The sequence below is a fragment of the Gigantopelta aegis genome, chromosome 8 (assembly GCF_016097555.1).
Source record: "Gigantopelta aegis isolate Gae_Host chromosome 8, Gae_host_genome, whole genome shotgun sequence".
NCBI lineage: Eukaryota > Metazoa > Mollusca > Gastropoda > Neomphalida > Peltospiridae > Gigantopelta > Gigantopelta aegis.
This window is the reverse complement of record NC_054706.1, coordinates 13,864,065-13,883,226: the sequence shown is the minus strand read 5'-3', so window position 1 is coordinate 13,883,226 and position 19,162 is coordinate 13,864,065. Positions and strand designations below refer to the sequence as shown.

The 19,162-nt window shown below is 38.2% G+C and overlaps 1 protein-coding gene across 3 annotated transcripts in view; it reads right to left on the bottom strand.

The window, feature by feature from the left end:
• LOC121379101 (carbohydrate sulfotransferase 15-like) overlaps positions 1–15,482 on the bottom strand; it is a 24,852-nt gene extending 9,370 nt beyond the window's left edge. Inside the window, exon 1 of one of the 3 annotated variants that reach the window (XM_041507573.1) lies at positions 15,434–15,482. The gene's annotated coding sequence lies outside the window, so the exon portion shown is untranslated. Of the gene's footprint in view, positions 1–14,856; positions 14,941–15,146; positions 15,251–15,433 lie in introns of those variants that run through there. The other 2 variants (XM_041507572.1, XM_041507571.1) reach the window with 2 other exon arrangements.
• Positions 15,483–19,162: the final 3,680 nt, after the last annotated feature.

The following is a 19,162-nucleotide window of genomic DNA, read 5'->3' as shown; positions in this document are numbered from 1 at the left end:
GTCTCCTGAACACAACAAGGAGCCGTCCTCTCTCCCGTACGTCGGTAGATACGTGTTCTGCCGTCGGCTCTGAACAGCTGGAACCTGCTTTCATCTGAAAAGAGCACACGTTGCCAGTTCCGATATTGCCAACGTTCAACTTGACGTGCCCAATGCAAACGATGAAGTCGATGTTGCCACGTCAACGTCATCCCTCTGAATGGTCGACATGCCCTTATACCATGCAGTCGTAATCGGCAACGTACTGTGTGACGACTGATAACATGTCCAATCAGGAATCTGATGCAGAGATGGCAGTCCTCATTGGCTGTTGTGACGCGTGGTCTTCCACTTCGAGGTCGGTCTGCAGTCCTGCCGGTAGCACTGAAACGCTGCATCAACCTGGCGATCGTCAGTTTCGTAAAAAGTCATAATCCTTGCGACGTGGCATAACTTGCTTCCAACTGGACTGGACCATACCAATGGATCTGGCTCTGGCTCTGGCTCCAATGGATCTGGCTCCAATGGATCTGGCTCGGTCTCGGTCTCTCTCTCTCTCTCTCTCTCTCTCTCTCTCTCTCTCTCTCTCTCTCGCCATGTACTCGGATGTTTGACTATTCACTGATGCATATTCTTTGCCATGTTACCCTTTTGTGCCTTTATGTGCACGAGTATCATGTTCCGACTGCTTCTCCTCGTTTAATTTGTACCGTCAACAGCCTTCTTTACACTTACCCGATACCGGACTTCGCAAGAATCTGTAACCTCACCGTGGTGCAGGGATGTAACATTCTCTTTGAGAATGGCCAATACAGCACAAATTGAAATTTTGAGTAGAAGTCAGTATCTATCTGTGATATTTGTGTTTTTGTACATTTCTTTACACTGTTTTTATTTAAATCTTGAATTTTTATATTGATGTTGATCATCATCTTATTTGTTTGCATTACCAATTTGACACCCAATAGCCGATGTATTTCGTGCTGGGGTGTTGGTAAACATGTATTCATTCATTCATTCATTCATTAAACCCATGTGTTTACATACACATGTTATATCTTACTGAAAAATCAGCTGTACATACTTTTTAAATTACTGTTTGTAAATAATTACGTGTTGTGTGTATATTGTGTGTTTTTTTCTTTGTATTTTGTAATGTATGTTTTGTAAACTCTACCACTACCAATATAATTTAAAAAAAAAAAAAAAATGATAATAATAAAGAGAAAAAAAGAGGATCCAATCGACTAAGCAGGACTACGCACACATTTCATGGCAAATATCATGGCAAATATCGTATACAAAGATGATTTCTTTAAATACAACCACTATGGATGCCGCCTTCTTTGTCACTTAACATGGAAGTGACTGTATAAACGGCGTCTGTGTATATAGCCTGAACTAATGAGGGCTGGCTAGATAGCCCAATGTTAGTTCGCCACAATCCATCTAAACTTTCCCGTCCATAGCACGGGTTACATCTAGCAATAATATAATAGTATAAAGTCTTAGACAGTAGTACTAATGGTTATTATAATATCAATAACAAGAAGTAATGATGATGATGACGATCGTGATGACAACAACAATAAATAAATAAATTATTATAATATGAGCGAACATTGTGTATTTTAAAATGTAAGTTTGAAACTGCCATGACAAAAAAAAATCAGCATTCAAAGACCTTTAATGATGCCTATTCTAGTATGTTAACAGTCTTTAATAGAAATAAAACCTAAATCATGGCCCAATTTCACGAAACATCGTAAGCCTAGTTGTGCATGTAAACGTAAATCTACGACTAAACCATAATTTTGTATTTCTATTATAGTACAACAAATATAGTTAGAAAGCACATGCATTTCGTTTTCTTTTGTCCTTAAAATGCTCCATCGTTGTAATGATGTAAATCTCTTCGTGAAACAGATGCCAAACACTTGTAAATGTATGCTAGTCGCAGACTTAAACGTACGATGTTTTGTGAAATAGGCCCCTGGGCTTTGCGACTTAATTATTTTAATTGTTATTTTACTTGGAACTGGAATTTCGTCCTTTTTAAAATAAATTAGATATTGAAAGTGCAATCGTAATGTTTATTTGCATGAATAACTATAGCCATGTCATCTATCCTCTCTGTATTAGTTCCAATTTAATTTAATTAAAAAACAATTCTACACCATCTTACATTTTATATATATTTTACGTACCAAAATCACCGCGAGCCTGTTTTTTCCTAATGGTATTTTCCTCACTTGGAGATCCAAGTGCTTTTCTCTTGCGCGTGTTCATAAAACTGGAATGACATATGTGCAAGTTCAAGACAGATGATGAAAAAGAGAGGACTTCTAACGACAGCTCAACACATTTTAAACTACGGCTATTTGGTGTAGGCCTACAACCTATGGTTATTTCCAAAGACTGGTCTAGCGAGTGATACAGAAACCACAGTCCCCAGAGTACATCTTACAATCCTGCTCCCTTTACGATGAAGTCAGGATAAAGCACTAGCCGAATGGAGCAACACTGGCTGTCACCACAACCGGACTCCAAATATAAAGCATGATCAACTATAGCTTGAACGCAGAAGAAAGAAGAAGAAGAAACATACCACATTACACGTAGTCAGCAGAGGAAACCAGCTACCCTTTTTTAATGCAGCAAGAGTTCTTTTATATGGACTTTCACACATACCAAGGCCTTTGACCAGTTGTGGTGCACTGGTTGGAACTAGAAAAACACAGTCAGCTGAATGGGTCCACCGAGGTGGTTCGATCTTGCGATGCAAGCACCTCAAGCGTGTCCCAGTTTGAAATTGTTCAAGATCTACGAGATTTGACTAGGAAGATGCTGTGATCTCGCAGTCTACTTACTAATTCCCCCATGTGTATTCTACTGAATAGGAGCCAGGGGAATACAATGGCCAGTCCATTCTGTTAACATGTAGCTGCTTCAAAATGTCACAAATACTGGGTGGTATAAGGGTGGATATAAATGGCTTTCATCTCTTTATAAAATGATAATCTGCATTTCGTGATTAAACCAAAGTAATTTTATTGTTCGAAAAGTGAATGAACACATTTGGATTTGCCTGTGGTCCTTCGGTGTATATTCTGGTTGTATGATGTTCCGCGCATGTGCATACTATACAGAGGTGACTATGGATACTAGTATATCATCTGAATGCGAATGACCAACGTATTCAAGGTTATAAACTCTACACAATCTGTGTAATAAGGTGCACATTGTTAATAAGCGATTGAAAGAAAAGAAATAGTTTTAGGATGAAAAGCAGATTTATTTTCGAACATACATTGTATCTTCTTTAGACTAGTAAAACATAATTATGATGCATTTCACCCCAACAAATTTACAAACAAAATACACATGTATCCAATGTATTGTGTGATATTTTTGCAGCTGCAGTGTAAATTAATATAATTCTTTCCTTTTTATACTTTCCAGTAATTACATTTGGTTTTCGTATCAATCATTAAACAATAAAATTGCCATGACTGGTGGAGGAGTAGGCAGCACAAAGTCTGGCATGAGTATTATAGATTGCAAATAGTTAGAAAGGTAATCCTTATGGTTAACAACGAACACAGTGATATTATCCCCTACAAATAGTTAGAAGGGTAACCCTTATGGTTAACAACGAACACAGTGATATTATCCCCTACAAACAGTTAGAAGGGTAACCCTTATGGTTAACAACGAACACAGTGATATTATCCCCTACAAACAGTTAGAAAGGTAATCCTTATGGTTAACAACGAACACAGTGATATTATCCCCTACAAACAGTTAGAAAGGTAATCCTTATGGTTAACAACGAACACAGTGATATTATCCCCTACAAACAGTTAGAAAGGTAATCCTTATGGTTAACAACGAACACAGTGATATTATCCCCTACAAACAGTTAGAAAGGTAATCCTTATGGTTAACAACGAACACAGTGATATTATCCCCTACAAACAGTTAGAAAGGTAATCCTTATGGTTAACAACGAACACAGTGATATTATCCCCTACAAACAGTTAGAAAGGTAATCCTTATGGTTAACAACGAACACAGTGATATTATCCCCTACAAACAGTTAGAAAGGTAATCCTTATGGTTAACAACGAACACAGTGATATTATCCCCTACAAACAGTTAGAAAGGTAATCCTTATGGTTAACAACGAACACAGTGATATTATCCCCTACAAACAGTTAGAAAGGTAATCCTTATGGTTAACAACGAACACAGTGATATTATCCCCTACAAACAGTTAGAAAGGTAATCCTTATGGTTAACAACGAACACAGTGATATTATCCCCTACAAACAGTTAGAAAGGTAATCCTTATGGTTAACAACGAACACAGTGATATTATCCCCTACAAACAGTTAGAAAGGTAATCCTTATGGTTAACAACGAACACAGTGATATTATCCCCTACAAACAGTTAGAAAGGTAATCCTTATGGTTAACAACGAACACAGTGATATTATCCCCTACAAACAGTTAGAAAGGTAATCCTTATGGTTAACAACGAACACAGTGATATTATCCCCTACAAACAGTTAGAAAGGTAATCCTTATGGTTAACAACGAACACAGTGATATTATCCCCTACAAACAGTTAGAAAGGTAATCCTTATGGTTAACAACGAACACAGTGATATTATCCCCTACAAACAGTTAGAAAGGTAATCCTTATGGTTAACAACGAACACAGTGATATTATCCCCTACAAACAGTTAGAAAGGTAATCCTTATGGTTAACAACGAACACAGTGATATTATCCCCTACAAACAGTTAGAAAGGTAATCCTTATGGTTAACAACGAACACAGTGATATTATCCCCTACAAACAGTTAGAAAGGTAATCCTTATGGTTAACAACGAACACAGTGATATTATCCCCTACAAACAGTTAGAAAGGTAATCCTTATGGTTAACAACGAACACAGTGATATTATCCCCTACAAACAGTTAGAAAGGTAATCCTTATGGTTAACAACGAACACAGTGATATTATCCCCTACAAACAGTTAGAAAGGTAATCCTTATGGTTAACAACGAACACAGTGATATTATCCCCTACAAACAGTTAGAAAGGTAATCCTTATGGTTAACAACGAACACAGTGATATTATCCCCTACAAACAGTTAGAAAGGTAATCCTTATGGTTAACAACGAACACAGTGATATTATCCCCTACAAACAGTTAGAAAGGTAATCCTTATGGTTAACAACGAACACAGTGATATTATCCCCTACAAACAGTTAGAAAGGTAATCCTTATGGTTAACAACGAACACAGTGATATTATCCCCTACAAACAGTTAGAAAGGTAATCCTTATGGTTAACAACGAACACAGTGATATTATCCCCTACAAACAGTTAGAAAGGTAATCCTTATGGTTAACAACGAACACAGTGATATTATCCCCTACAAACAGTTAGAAAGGTAACCCTTATGGTTAACAACGAACACAGTGATATTATCCCCTACAAACAGTTAGAAAGGTAACCCTTATGGTTAACAACGAACACAGTGATATTATCCCCTACAAACAGTTAGAAAGGTAACCCTTATGGTTAACAACGAACACAGTGATATTATCCCCTACAAACAGTTAGAAAGGTAACCCTTATGGTTAACAACGAACACAGTGATATTATCCCCTACAAACAGTTAGAAAGGTAACCCTTATGGTTAACAACGAACACAGTGATATTATCCCCTACAAACAGTTAGAAAGGTAACCCTTATGGTTAACAACGAACACAGTGATATTATCCCCTACAAACAGTTAGAAAGGTAACCCTTATGGTTAACAACGAACACAGTGATATTATCCCCTACAAACAGTTAGAAAGGTAACCCTTATGGTTAACAACGAACACAGTGATATTATCCCCTACAAACAGTTAGAAAGGTAACCCTTATGGTTAACAACGAACACAGTGATATTATCCCCTACAAACAGTTAGAAAGGTAACCCTTATGGTTAACAACGAACACAGTGATATTATCCCCTACAAACAGTTAGAAACGTAACCCTTATGGTTAACAACGAACACAGTGATATTATCCCCTACAAACAGTTAGAAAGGTAACCCTTATGGTTAACAACGAACACAGTGATATTATCCCCTACAAACAGTTAGAAACGTAACCCTTATGGTTAACAACGAACACAGTGATATTATCCCCTACAAACAGTTAGAAACGTAACCCTTATGGTTAACAACGAACACAGTGATATTATCCCCTACAAACAGTTAGAAACGTAACCCTTATGGTTAACAACGAACACAGTGATATTATCCCCTACAAACAGTTAGAAACGTAACCCTTATGGTTAACAACGAACACAGTGATATTATCCCCTACAAACAGTTAGAAAGGTAACCCTTATGGTTAACAACGAACACAGTGATATTATCCCCTACAAACAGTTAGAAACGTAACCCTTATGGTTAACAACGAACACAGTGATATTATCCCCTACAAACAGTTAGAAAGGTAACCCTTATGGTTAACAACGAACACAGTGATATTATCCCCTACAAACAGTTAGAAAGGTAACCCTTATGGTTAACAACGAACACAGTGATATTATCCCCTACAAACAGTTAGAAAGGTAACCCTTATGGTTAACAACGAACACAGTGATATTATCCCCTACAAACAGTTAGAAAGGTAACCCTTATGGTTAACAACGAACACAGTGATATTATCCCCTACAAACAGTTAGAAAGGTAACCCTTATGGTTAACAACGAACACAGTGATATTATCCCCTACAAACAGTTAGAAAGGTAACCCTTATGGTTAACAACGAACACAGTGATATTATCCCCTACAAACAGTTAGAAAGGTAACCCTTATGGTTAACAACGAACACAGTGATATTATCCCCTACAAACAGTTAGAAAGGTAACCCTTATGGTTAACAACGAACACAGTGATATTATCCCCTACAAACAGTTAGAAAGGTAACCCTTATGGTTAACAACGAACACAGTGATATTATCCCCTACAAACAGTTAGAAAGGTAACCCTTATGGTTAACAACGAACACAGTGATATTATCCCCTACAAACAGTTAGAAAGGTAACCCTTATGGTTAACAACGAACACAGTGATATTATCCCCTACAAACAGTTAGAAACGTAACCCTTATGGTTAACAACGAACACAGTGATATTATCCCCTACAAACAGTTAGAAAGGTAACCCTTATGGTTAACAACGAACACAGTGATATTATCCCCTACAAACAGTTAGAAAGGTAACCCTTATGGTTAACAACGAACACAGTGATATTATCCCCTACAAACAGTTAGAAAGGTAACCCTTATGGTTAACAACGAACACAGTGATATTATCCCCTACAAACAGTTAGAAAGGTAACCCTTATGGTTAACAACGAACACAGTGATATTATCCCCTACAAACAGTTAGAAAGGTAACCCTTATGGTTAACAACGAACACAGTGATATTATCCCCTACAAACAGTTAGAAAGGTAACCCTTATGGTTAACAACGAACACAGTGATATTATCCCCTACAAACAGTTAGAAAGGTAACCCTTATGGTTAACAACGAACACAGTGATATTATCCCCTACAAACAGTTAGAAAGGTAACCCTTATGGTTAACAACGAACACAGTGATATTATCCCCTACAAACAGTTAGAAAGGTAACCCTTATGGTTAACAACGAACACAGTGATATTATCCCCTACAAACAGTTAGAAAGGTAACCCTTATGGTTAACAACGAACACAGTGATATTATCCCCTACAAACAGTTAGAAAGGTAACCCTTATGGTTAACAACGAACACAGTGATATTATCCCCTACAAACAGTTAGAAAGGTAACCCTTATGGTTAACAACGAACACAGTGATATTATCCCCTACAAACAGTTAGAAAGGTAACCCTTATGGTTAACAACGAACACAGTGATATTATCCCCTACAAACAGTTAGAAAGGTAACCCTTATGGTTAACAACGAACACAGTGATATTATCCCCTACAAACAGTTAGAAAGGTAACCCTTATGGTTAACAACGAACACAGTGATATTATCCCCTACAAACAGTTAGAAAGGTAACCCTTATGGTTAACAACGAACACAGTGATATTATCCCCTACAAACAGTTAGAAAGGTAACCCTTATGGTTAACAACGAACACAGTGATATTATCCCCTACAAACAGTTAGAAAGGTAACCCTTATGGTTAACAACGAACACAGTGATATTATCCCCTACAAACAGTTAGAAAGGTAACCCTTATGGTTAACAACGAACACAGTGATATTATCCCCTACAAACAGTTAGAAAGGTAACCCTTATGGTTAACAACGAACACAGTGATATTATCCCCTACAAACAGTTAGAAAGGTAACCCTTATGGTTAACAACGAACACAGTGATATTATCCCCTACAAACAGTTAGAAAGGTAACCCTTATGGTTAACAACGAACACAGTGATATTATCCCCTACAAACAGTTAGAAAGGTAACCCTTATGGTTAACAACGAACACAGTGATATTATCCCCTACAAACAGTTAGAAAGGTAACCCTTATGGTTAACAACGAACACAGTGATATTATCCCCTACAAACAGTTAGAAAGGTAACCCTTATGGTTAACAACGAACACAGTGATATTATCCCCTACAAATAGTTAGAAAGGTAACCCTTATGGTTAACAACGAACACAGTGATATTATCCCCTACAAACAGTTAGAAAGGTAACCCTTATGGTTAACAACGAACACAGTGATATTATCCCCTACAAACAGTTAGAAAGGTAACCCTTATGGTTAACAACGAACACAGTGATATTATCCCCTACAAACAGTTAGAAAGGTAACCCTTATGGTTAACAACGAACACAGTGATATTATCCCCTACAAACAGTTAGAAAGGTAACCCTTATGGTTAACAACGAACACAGTGATATTATCCCCTACAAACAGTTAGAAAGGTAACCCTTATGGTTAACAACGAACACAGTGATATTATCCCCTACAAACAGTTAGAAAGGTAACCCTTATGGTTAACAACGAACACAGTGATATTATCCCCTACAAACAGTTAGAAAGGTAACCCTTATGGTTAACAACGAACACAGTGATATTATCCCCTACAAACAGTTAGAAAGGTAACCCTTATGGTTAACAACGAACACAGTGATATTATCCCCTACAAACAGTTAGAAAGGTAACCCTTATGGTTAACAACGAACACAGTGATATTATCCCCTACAAACAGTTAGAAAGGTAACCCTTATGGTTAACAACGAACACAGTGATATTATCCCCTACAAACAGTTAGAAAGGTAACCCTTATGGTTAACAACGAACACAGTGATATTATCCCCTACAAACAGTTAGAAAGGTAACCCTTATGGTTAACAACGAACACAGTGATATTATCCCCTACAAACAGTTAGAAAGGTAACCCTTATGGTTAACAACGAACACAGTGATATTATCCCCTACAAACAGTTAGAAAGGTAACCCTTATGGTTAACAACGAACACAGTGATATTATCCCCTACAAACAGTTAGAAAGGTAACCCTTATGGTTAACAACGAACACAGTGATATTATCCCCTACAAACAGTTAGAAAGGTAACCCTTATGGTTAACAACGAACACAGTGATATTATCCCCTACAAACAGTTAGAAAGGTAACCCTTATGGTTAACAACGAACACAGTGATATTATCCCCTACAAATAGTTAGAAAGGTAACCCTTATGGTTAACAACGAACACAGTGATATTATCCCCTACAAACAGTTAGAAAGGTAACCCTTATGGTTAACAACGAACACAGTGATATTATCCCCTACAAACAGTTAGAAAGGTAACCCTTATGGTTAACAACGAACACAGTGATATTATCCCCTACAAATAGTTAGAAAGGTAACCCTTATGGTTAACAACGAACACAGTGATATTATCCCCTACAAACAGTTAGAAAGGTAACCCTTATGGTTAACAACGAACACAGTGATATTATCCCCTACAAATAGTTAGAAAGGTAACCCTTATGGTTAACAACGAACACAGTGATATTATCCCCTACAAATAGTTAGAAAGGTAACCCTTATGGTTAACAACGAACACAGTGATATTATCCCCTACAAATAGTTAGAAAGGTAACCCTTATGGTTAACAACGAACACAGTGATATTATCCCCTACAAATAGTTAGAAAGGTAACCCTTATGGTTAACAACGAACACAGTGATATTATCCCCTACAAATAGTTAGAAAGGTAACCCTTATGGTTAACAACGAACACAGTGATATTATCCCCTACAAATAGTTAGAAAGGTAACCCTTATGGTTAACAACGAACACAGTGATATTATCCCCTACAAATAGTTAGAAAGGTAACCCTTATGGTTAACAACGAACACAGTGATATTATCCCCTACAAATAGTTAGAAAGGTAACCCTTATGGTTAACAACGAACACAGTGATATTATCCCCTACAAATAGTTAGAAAGGTAACCCTTATGGTTAACAACGAACACAGTGATATTATCCCCTACAAATAGTTAGAAAGGTAACCCTTATGGTTAACAACGAACACAGTGATATTATCCCCTACAAATAGTTAGAAAGGTAACCCTTATGGTTAACAACGAACACAGTGATATTATCCCCTACAAATAGTTAGAAAGGTAACCCTTATGGTTAACAACGAACACAGTGATATTATCCCCTACAAATAGTTAGAAAGGTAACCCTTATGGTTAACAACGAACACAGTGATATTATCCCCTACAAATAGTTAGAAAGGTAACCCTTATGGTTAACAACGAACACAGTGATATTATCCCCTACAAATAGTTAGAAAGGTAACCCTTATGGTTAACAACGAACACAGTGATATTATCCCCTACAAATAGTTAGAAAGGTAACCCTTATGGTTAACAACGAACACAGTGATATTATCCCCTACAAATAGTTAGAAAGGTAACCCTTATGGTTAACAACGAACACAGTGATATTATCCCCTACAAATAGTTAGAAAGGTAACCCTTATGGTTAACAACGAACACAGTGATATTATCCCCTACAAATAGTTAGAAAGGTAACCCTTATGGTTAACAACGAACACAGTGATATTATCCCCTACAAATAGTTAGAAAGGTAACCCTTATGGTTAACAACGAACACAGTGATATTATCCCCTACAAATAGTTAGAAAGGTAACCCTTATGGTTAACAACGAACACAGTGATATTATCCCCTACAAATAGTTAGAAAGGTAACCCTTATGGTTAACAACGAACACAGTGATATTATCCCCTACAAATAGTTAGAAAGGTAACCCTTATGGTTAACAACGAACACAGTGATATTATCCCCTACAAATAGTTAGAAAGGTAACCCTTATGGTTAACAACGAACACAGTGATATTATCCCCTACAAATAGTTAGAAAGGTAACCCTTATGGTTAACAACGAACACAGTGATATTATCCCCTACAAATAGTTAGAAAGGTAACCCTTATGGTTAACAACGAACACAGTGATATTATCCCCTACAAATAGTTAGAAAGGTAACCCTTATGGTTAACAACGAACACAGTGATATTATCCCCTACAAATAGTTAGAAAGGTAACCCTTATGGTTAACAACGAACACAGTGATATTATCCCCTACAAATAGTTAGAAAGGTAACCCTTATGGTTAACAACGAACACAGTGATATTATCCCCTACAAATAGTTAGAAAGGTAATTATGGTTAACCTTATTATCCCCTACAAATAGGTTAACAACGAACACAGTGATATTATCCCCTACAAATAGTTAGAAAGGTAACCCTTATGGTTAACAACGAACACAGTGATATTATCCCCTACAAATAGTTAGAAAGGTAACCCTTATGGTTAACAACGAACACAGTGATATTATCCCCTACAAATAGTTAGAAAGGTAACCCTTATGGTTAACAACGAACACAGTGATATTATCCCCTACAAATAGTTAGAAAGGTAACCCTTATGGTTAACAACGAACACAGTGATATTATCCCCTACAAATAGTTAGAAAGGTAACCCTTATGGTTAACAACGAACACAGTGATATTATCCCCTACAAATAACATACATTCATAGGAGTACAGGCTCTCATTTTTGTAAGGCCCGAATTAAACGAAAATGCTCGAAAAAAAAAAAAAAAAACCGAATCTGGATAACAACATTTATTCATATTATTAATGCAAAACGACTATAATATAGGGTTTGCAAACGAATTACAACGCATTTTTAGATGGATTACAAAAAATGTTTAGGGTAGAATGATGGAAATACATGGTAAAATAAAATCTCGGGTTAGCACGTTGCCCGAATATCTCCATACTTTTTTTTCCGATTTTGAGGTTTTACTTCAGTACTAGGGGGTTGGGGTGGAAGTGAACGGCAATCTCTTACGTATGGATGCATTGGTTGGAAACGATTAATCGCTCAACTCAATATTTTTTTAAAACTAGGTTATATAATAATTAAGGTGTGTGTATGTGTGTCTCCCCCCCCCACCCCACCCCCCTCTCTCTCTCTCTCTCTCTCTCTCTCTCTCTCTCTCTCTCTCTCTCTCTCTCTCTCTCTCTCTCTCTCTCTCTCTCTCTCTCTCTCTCTCTCTCTCTCTCTCTCTCTCTTCTGTAGCCGTAGTACATTTTTAACGTTATCGTCTGTCAATAACGCAAACACGATATACATTTCTTTCTGACGTTTTCGTTACATTGTAAAATGAATGCTCATTAAAAAACATTTGTGTCAAAACATCTAAACATGTTCAGGAGGGAAATTCTATCATAAATGTAATTTGTGAAACCTACTACTACCAGAGGCTTTAAAATATATTATATGTATCTGTCTCTCTTTCACTTTCTCTACCTGTCTGTCTGTTAACAGTTAACAATTAACCATTACTCCTCTGTCCGGTTAAGTGGATATAAGCACGAAACGAACTATACATTAAATGAATGAATGAAATCACACACATATGTCCCGGAGAGGGAATTCAGGTCGCAGGACTGTGTCCCCAGGACAGCGTGCTTGAACCGTAATTTGATATAGTCACGTCAAATTCACGTCATCACGGTAAATACCCAGTAAATTAAGAATATATAAAGAATCCCAATATTTAGTTTAAACCAAGTCGGCAAGGGAAACTACTTCTAAGCGCTGTTTTGGCTGTAATACAGTTCAGGTGGGGTTTAATTAATTTTCAGGTGTATATGTTTGTTCCAGATGGAAAGCGACAGCTGGATAACCATGCATGTAATAAAGATTGAGAATCAATAAAACATGTTGTTAAGTTAACACAGCAACCTTTTTACCTCATAGCGGAAAGCTTTTATATTTGGCTGTTGCCCCGTAATCCGACTCATACACAGTTTTGCCCCCCCCCCCCCACCCCACCCCACCCCTCTCTTTCTCTCCCTTTCTCCCTCCCTCTCTCCCTCCCCCTCTTTCTCTATCTATCAGTCTCTCTACTTTTTTGTCTCTGAATGAATTAATGAATGTTAAACAAAGGTAAGTACATAAATGAAACGATTATTAAATCAATATAAAAATTGAAACGTTCAATTAAAAGAGCTGTGCAAAATATATTAAAATATTAAAATTTACAATAATATTCATTATCTCGAAGAAATTTGAAAAACAAAGTTCAAGGTGGACTCGAAATGGTTGCGTGGCGGAAAGTAGCCCAGTAGCAGAGCGCCAATGGTCCATTGGGCTATTTCTCATTCCAGCCAATGCTCCACAACTGGTGTAACAAAATTAAAAAAACGTTTATGTTTAACGACACCACTAGAGCACACTTGGTTATTTTGACATATAGTCTTAGTCCCACAGACAGGATAGCACATACCACGGCCTTTGATATACCAGTCGTGGTGCACTGGCTGTAACGAGAGATAGCCCAACGGGCCCACCGATCCCAAACCGACCGCGCATCAAGCGAGCGCTTTACCACAGGGCTACGTCCCGCCCCTGGTTTAACAAAGGCCGCAGTAGCTCCACAACTCTGTCCAGACCTCTCGCTCGCTCCCTCCTCTCTCTCTCTCTCTCTCTCTCTCTGTACCTTCCGTTCCCCCGCCGCTTCTCTCTCCCTCCATCCGCTCTCTCACTCTCTCCATCACTCCCCTCCCTCCCTCTCTCCCTCTCTCTCTCTATCTCTCTCTCTCTTTACCTTCCCGTCCTCCCGCCGCCTCTCTCTCCCTCCATCCCCTCTCTCACTCTCTCTCCATCCCTCCCCTCCCCCCCCCTCTCTCTCTTTACCTTCCCGTCCTCCCGCCGCCTCTCTCTCCCTCCATCCCCTCTCACTCTCTCTCCATCCCTCCCTCTCTCTCTCTCTCTCTCTCTCTCTCTCTCTCTCTCTCTCTCTCTCTCTCTCTCTCTCTCTTTCTCTCTCTCTCTCAAGGTGTTGGTCACCGAATGTTCTTTCCCTTTTTATGTGACTAATTAATACTGGTTTCACTGTACTCAATTGTAGCCTAAAATTAGTTGTATCCATTATGTCACGGATAAAAGTCTTGATATATTGTGGTGGACATATCGGACCCACGCCGCCACGGTAGACGCGTGTGAATATATATCTAGTGCATAAAGTTAAAACAATTCTATTCAGTCACTTAGAATTCAATGACGCATGCACGCTCCACCAAATGTCAAAACGAACTATAGTATGTTGAACACCAAACAGCCGTACTTTTGACATGTATTGTAACGTCGTAACCTTCCTTTTTCATATTCCTTTTCGCTACATATTGTAAATACTTTATGTGTGTAAACAAAAACTTCTAGACAACAATGCAAGGTGGACTTACCTTTTTGATGTAAACAACACTATATGGAATGTGCAGGTAACCATAAATAACTGTGTGTAATCAGCATCGCTCGGCCGTCTCCGAAGTTCGATCTAGACTACCTATATTTATTTACCTGGCGGCAGGTGTTTTAGCCGTAAGCCATTCGTTTGTCGTTAACAATGCATAGCCCTGGGGTTGTCACTTACATAGCACACCTTTCGCCTTGTTACGATGTATATCTACACGAAGCAAGACACCGATGTATCAAAATGTTGTATTTGGTTTCCCCAAGTAACTAGTAAAATTACCTTCGATCTCTATCAGTGGTAGTTGTTTCTTGTTGACTGTTAAGGCTCATTTACACCAGATGCGGCACGGCCACACAAATTAAAGTGACCGACTCTTAGTTTTTAAACACTACGATGTTATTGTATGTTTCACTACTAGTGTGGGGGTTTTTCGGGGGGAGGGGGGGGGGGGGGAGTTCTTACAATTTATTGTTAGATTAAGCCTATATACCCATTTTCGTATATCCGAAGTGTTTGTAATACCATGAAATGCATTTTAAAAAATATAATTCTAAAAACCCACGTACCTGGGGCTGTAATATAATTTTAGTATAGAGAGTATTTTTCCGTTTCAACATCACAGACTCACTTTTCACTTTATTGTAACCTTATCCAGATGTGTTACAGGTTTGTTAGAGTAACTCAACTTAGTGTCCATTTTCACGTGTTGAAACTAGGCTTTGCGATTGAAATACACTATTTACAATGACACAAGCGTGCGATGCGTGCGATGCGTGCGCTTCCAAAACTCACACAGCAGCCGCAGTTAAATAGCCTAACGCATGCTTCTATTATAGCTTATATGTAAGTCAATGTTATTTTAACAAAAATGGTCAACAAAAGCGTTCATTGCAAAAGTACCGCAAGTTATTTAATGTATGAGACGCTATATAATCGTAAATAAAATGTGTTGAGTGCGTCGTTAAATAAAGTATTTCCTTCTTCTTCTTCTTCTTAATGTATGGCAACAAACCATACCATGCATTTATCAAAATAATGAATTGCAATCCCTTTAAAGTTCGATTTGATCTTTGATACGATCAAATGCTATTTGCATACGCCCGAATAACAACATTTATTTATGTTAGCATTTCTACCAAACAGCTATATAGGGTTGCAAACGAATCAATGCGTGCGCGTTTTTACATAGATTACAACTAATTTTGAGGGTACAATGATGGAAAGACATGGTAAAGAGGTCTCAGGTTAGCGCATTTTACCCGAATATTTATAACATTTTTACCTGAATTTTAGGTTTTACTCCAGCACTGGGGGGGGGGGGGGGGGGGGGGCAGTTGACTAGTTGGTGTATTGGATATTGCAATAATATATCACTATATACATAGCAAGGATAAACATGACAAATAAATAACTGTTATAAATATGTTCATAACACAGCTCTATCTTTAGTATGTTTAATATAAAAATGCATAACTGTGATGTGTGTCCAGGACAGCGTGTTTGAACTCCAATCAGTAGGAAGTGAAGTTAAAGTGAATGGACTGCCAGTATTCTTCGTTGAATATATTTGTGGTTAATCGGTATTTAGCTCGTATTTCGGAGTCATCATTTGATCCATCAAACATCAACAACAAAGTACACCAAACAACAAACATCTGACCGGGCCGAGTTGGAAGGGCACCTCACTTTCAATACGGGGCTCAGTGGTAAAATGCGCGTTTGGTCTAGTATGGACACCTGTCGGTGGGCACTTTGAGCTATTTTTCGTTCCAGCCAGTGCACCACGACTGCTCTGTCAAAGGCCGTGGTATGTGCTATCCTGTCTGTGGGATGGCGCATATAAACGATCCCTTGCTACCAATGGAAAGATATAGCGGATTTTCTCTCTTAAGACTATATGTCAAAATTACCAAATGTTTGACATCCAATAGCCGATGATTAATAAATCAATGTGCTCTAGTGGTGTCGTTAAACAAAACAAACCTGTTTTGTGACTGCTCTCTCACTAACTGTTAGCTATTATAATCTTACAGTTTACACCCATGTCCTGGACAGACAACCCAAATAGCTGATGTATGTACCCAGGACAGCATGCTTGAACCTCATGTGTATATCAGTAGGAAAATAAAATAAAATAAATGTGACTAGAACCAGAACCGGTTTATTGTATCTCTCTAGTTATTTGTCTACAAACTGCCTCCAGAAATTTTGAAGACCCGCCTTCCAATACTCGTGGATACTCCTTTTGTTAACTGATTCTCTCTCGATTGCTTTAGGCGAAGTCGGTTTCACGTAGATATTTAACTTGATCGTTGATAAGAGAGCGTATCCATTATACGCTCACAACCTGTGACAAAACTCTATAACCTAACCAACAGGTTTTATAAATGATTTTAGGGGGCGAGACGTAGCCAGTGGTACAGCGCTCGCTCGATGCGCGGTCGGTGTGGGATCGATCCCCGTCGGTGCGCCCGTTGGGCTATTTCTCGTTCCAGCCAGTGCACCACGACTGATATATCAAAGGCCGTGGTATGTACTACCCTGTCTGTGGGATGGTGCATATAAAAGATCCCTTGCTGCTAATCGAAAAGAGTAGCCCATGAAGTGGCGACAGCGGGTTTCCTCTCTCAATATCTGTGTGGTCCTCAACCATATGTCTGACGCCATATAACCGTAAATACAATGTGTTGAGTGCGTCGTTAAATAAAACATGTCTTTCTTTCTTTCTCTCAATATCTGTGTGGTCCTCAACCAAATGTCTGACGCCATATAACCGTGAATACAATGTGTTGAGTGCGTCGTTAAATAAAACATGTCTTTCTTTCTTTCTCTCAATATCTGTGTGGTCCTCAGCCATATGTCTGACGCCATATAACCGTGAATACAATATGTTGAGTGCGTCGTTAAATAAAACATGTCTTTCTTTCTTTCTCTCAATATCTGTGTGGTCCTCAACCAAATGTCTGACGCCATATAACCGTGAATACAATGTGTTGAGTGCGTCGTTAAATAAAACATGTCTTTCTTTCTTTCTCTCAATATCTGTGTGGTCCTCAGCCATATGTCTGACGCCATATAACCGTGAATACAATGTGTTGAGTGCGTCGTTAAATAAAACATGTCTTTCTTTCTTTCTCTCAATATCTGTGTGGTCCTCAGCCATATGTCTGACGCCATATAACCGTGAATACAATGTGTTGAGTGCGTCGTTAAATAAAACATGTCTTTCTTTCTTTCTCTCAATATCTGTGTGGTCCTCAACCAAATGTCTGACGCCATATAACCGTGAATACAATGTGTTGAGTGCGTCGTTAAATAAAACATGTCTTTCTTTCTTTCTCTCAATATCTGTGTGGTCCTCACCAATAGTCTGACCATATGAATCTGACGCCATTAAATAAAAACCGTGAACCATACAATGAATACAATGTTGAGTGCGTCGTTAAATAAACATGTCTTTTTTTCTTTCTCTCAATAGATCTGTGTTGTCCTCAACCATATCTGAACGTATAACCGGACGAATACAAGTGGGTTGAGTGCGTCGTTAAAAAACATGTCTTTACTTTCTTTCTCTCAATATCTGTGTGGTCCTCAACCAAATGTCTGACGCCATATAACCGTGAATACAATGTGTTGAGGTGCGTCGTCGTCTTTCTTTTTCTTTCTCTCAAATCTGTGGTCCTCAACCTAATGTCTGACGCCATATAACCGTGAATACAATGTGTTGAGTGCGTTTCTAAAACATGTCTTTCTTTCTTTTCTCTCAATATCTGTGTGGTCCTCAACCATATGTCTGACGCCATATAACCGTGATACAATGTGTTGAGTGCGTCGTTAAATACAACATGTCTTGTTTTTCTTTCTCTCAACATCTGTGGGGTCCTCCGTTCTGAATATAACCGTGAAATACAATATGTTGAGTGCGTCGTTAAATAAACCATTTCTTTTCTTTCTTTCTCGCAATATCTGTGTGGTCCTCAGCCATATGTCTGACGCCATATAACCGTAAATACAATGTGTGGAGTGCGTCGTTAATACGCCCTAAAAACATGTCTTTCTTTCTTTCTCTCAATATCTGTGTGGTCCTCAACCATATGTCTGACGCCATATAACCGTAAATATAATGTGTTGAGTGCGTCGTTAAATAAAACATGTCTTTCTTTCTTTCTCTCAATATCTGTGTGGTCCTCAACCATATGTCTGACGCCATATAACCGTAAATACAATGTGATGAATGCGTCGTTAAATAAAACATGTCTTTCTTTCTTATAAATGGTTTCTTCACGAATGGAGTG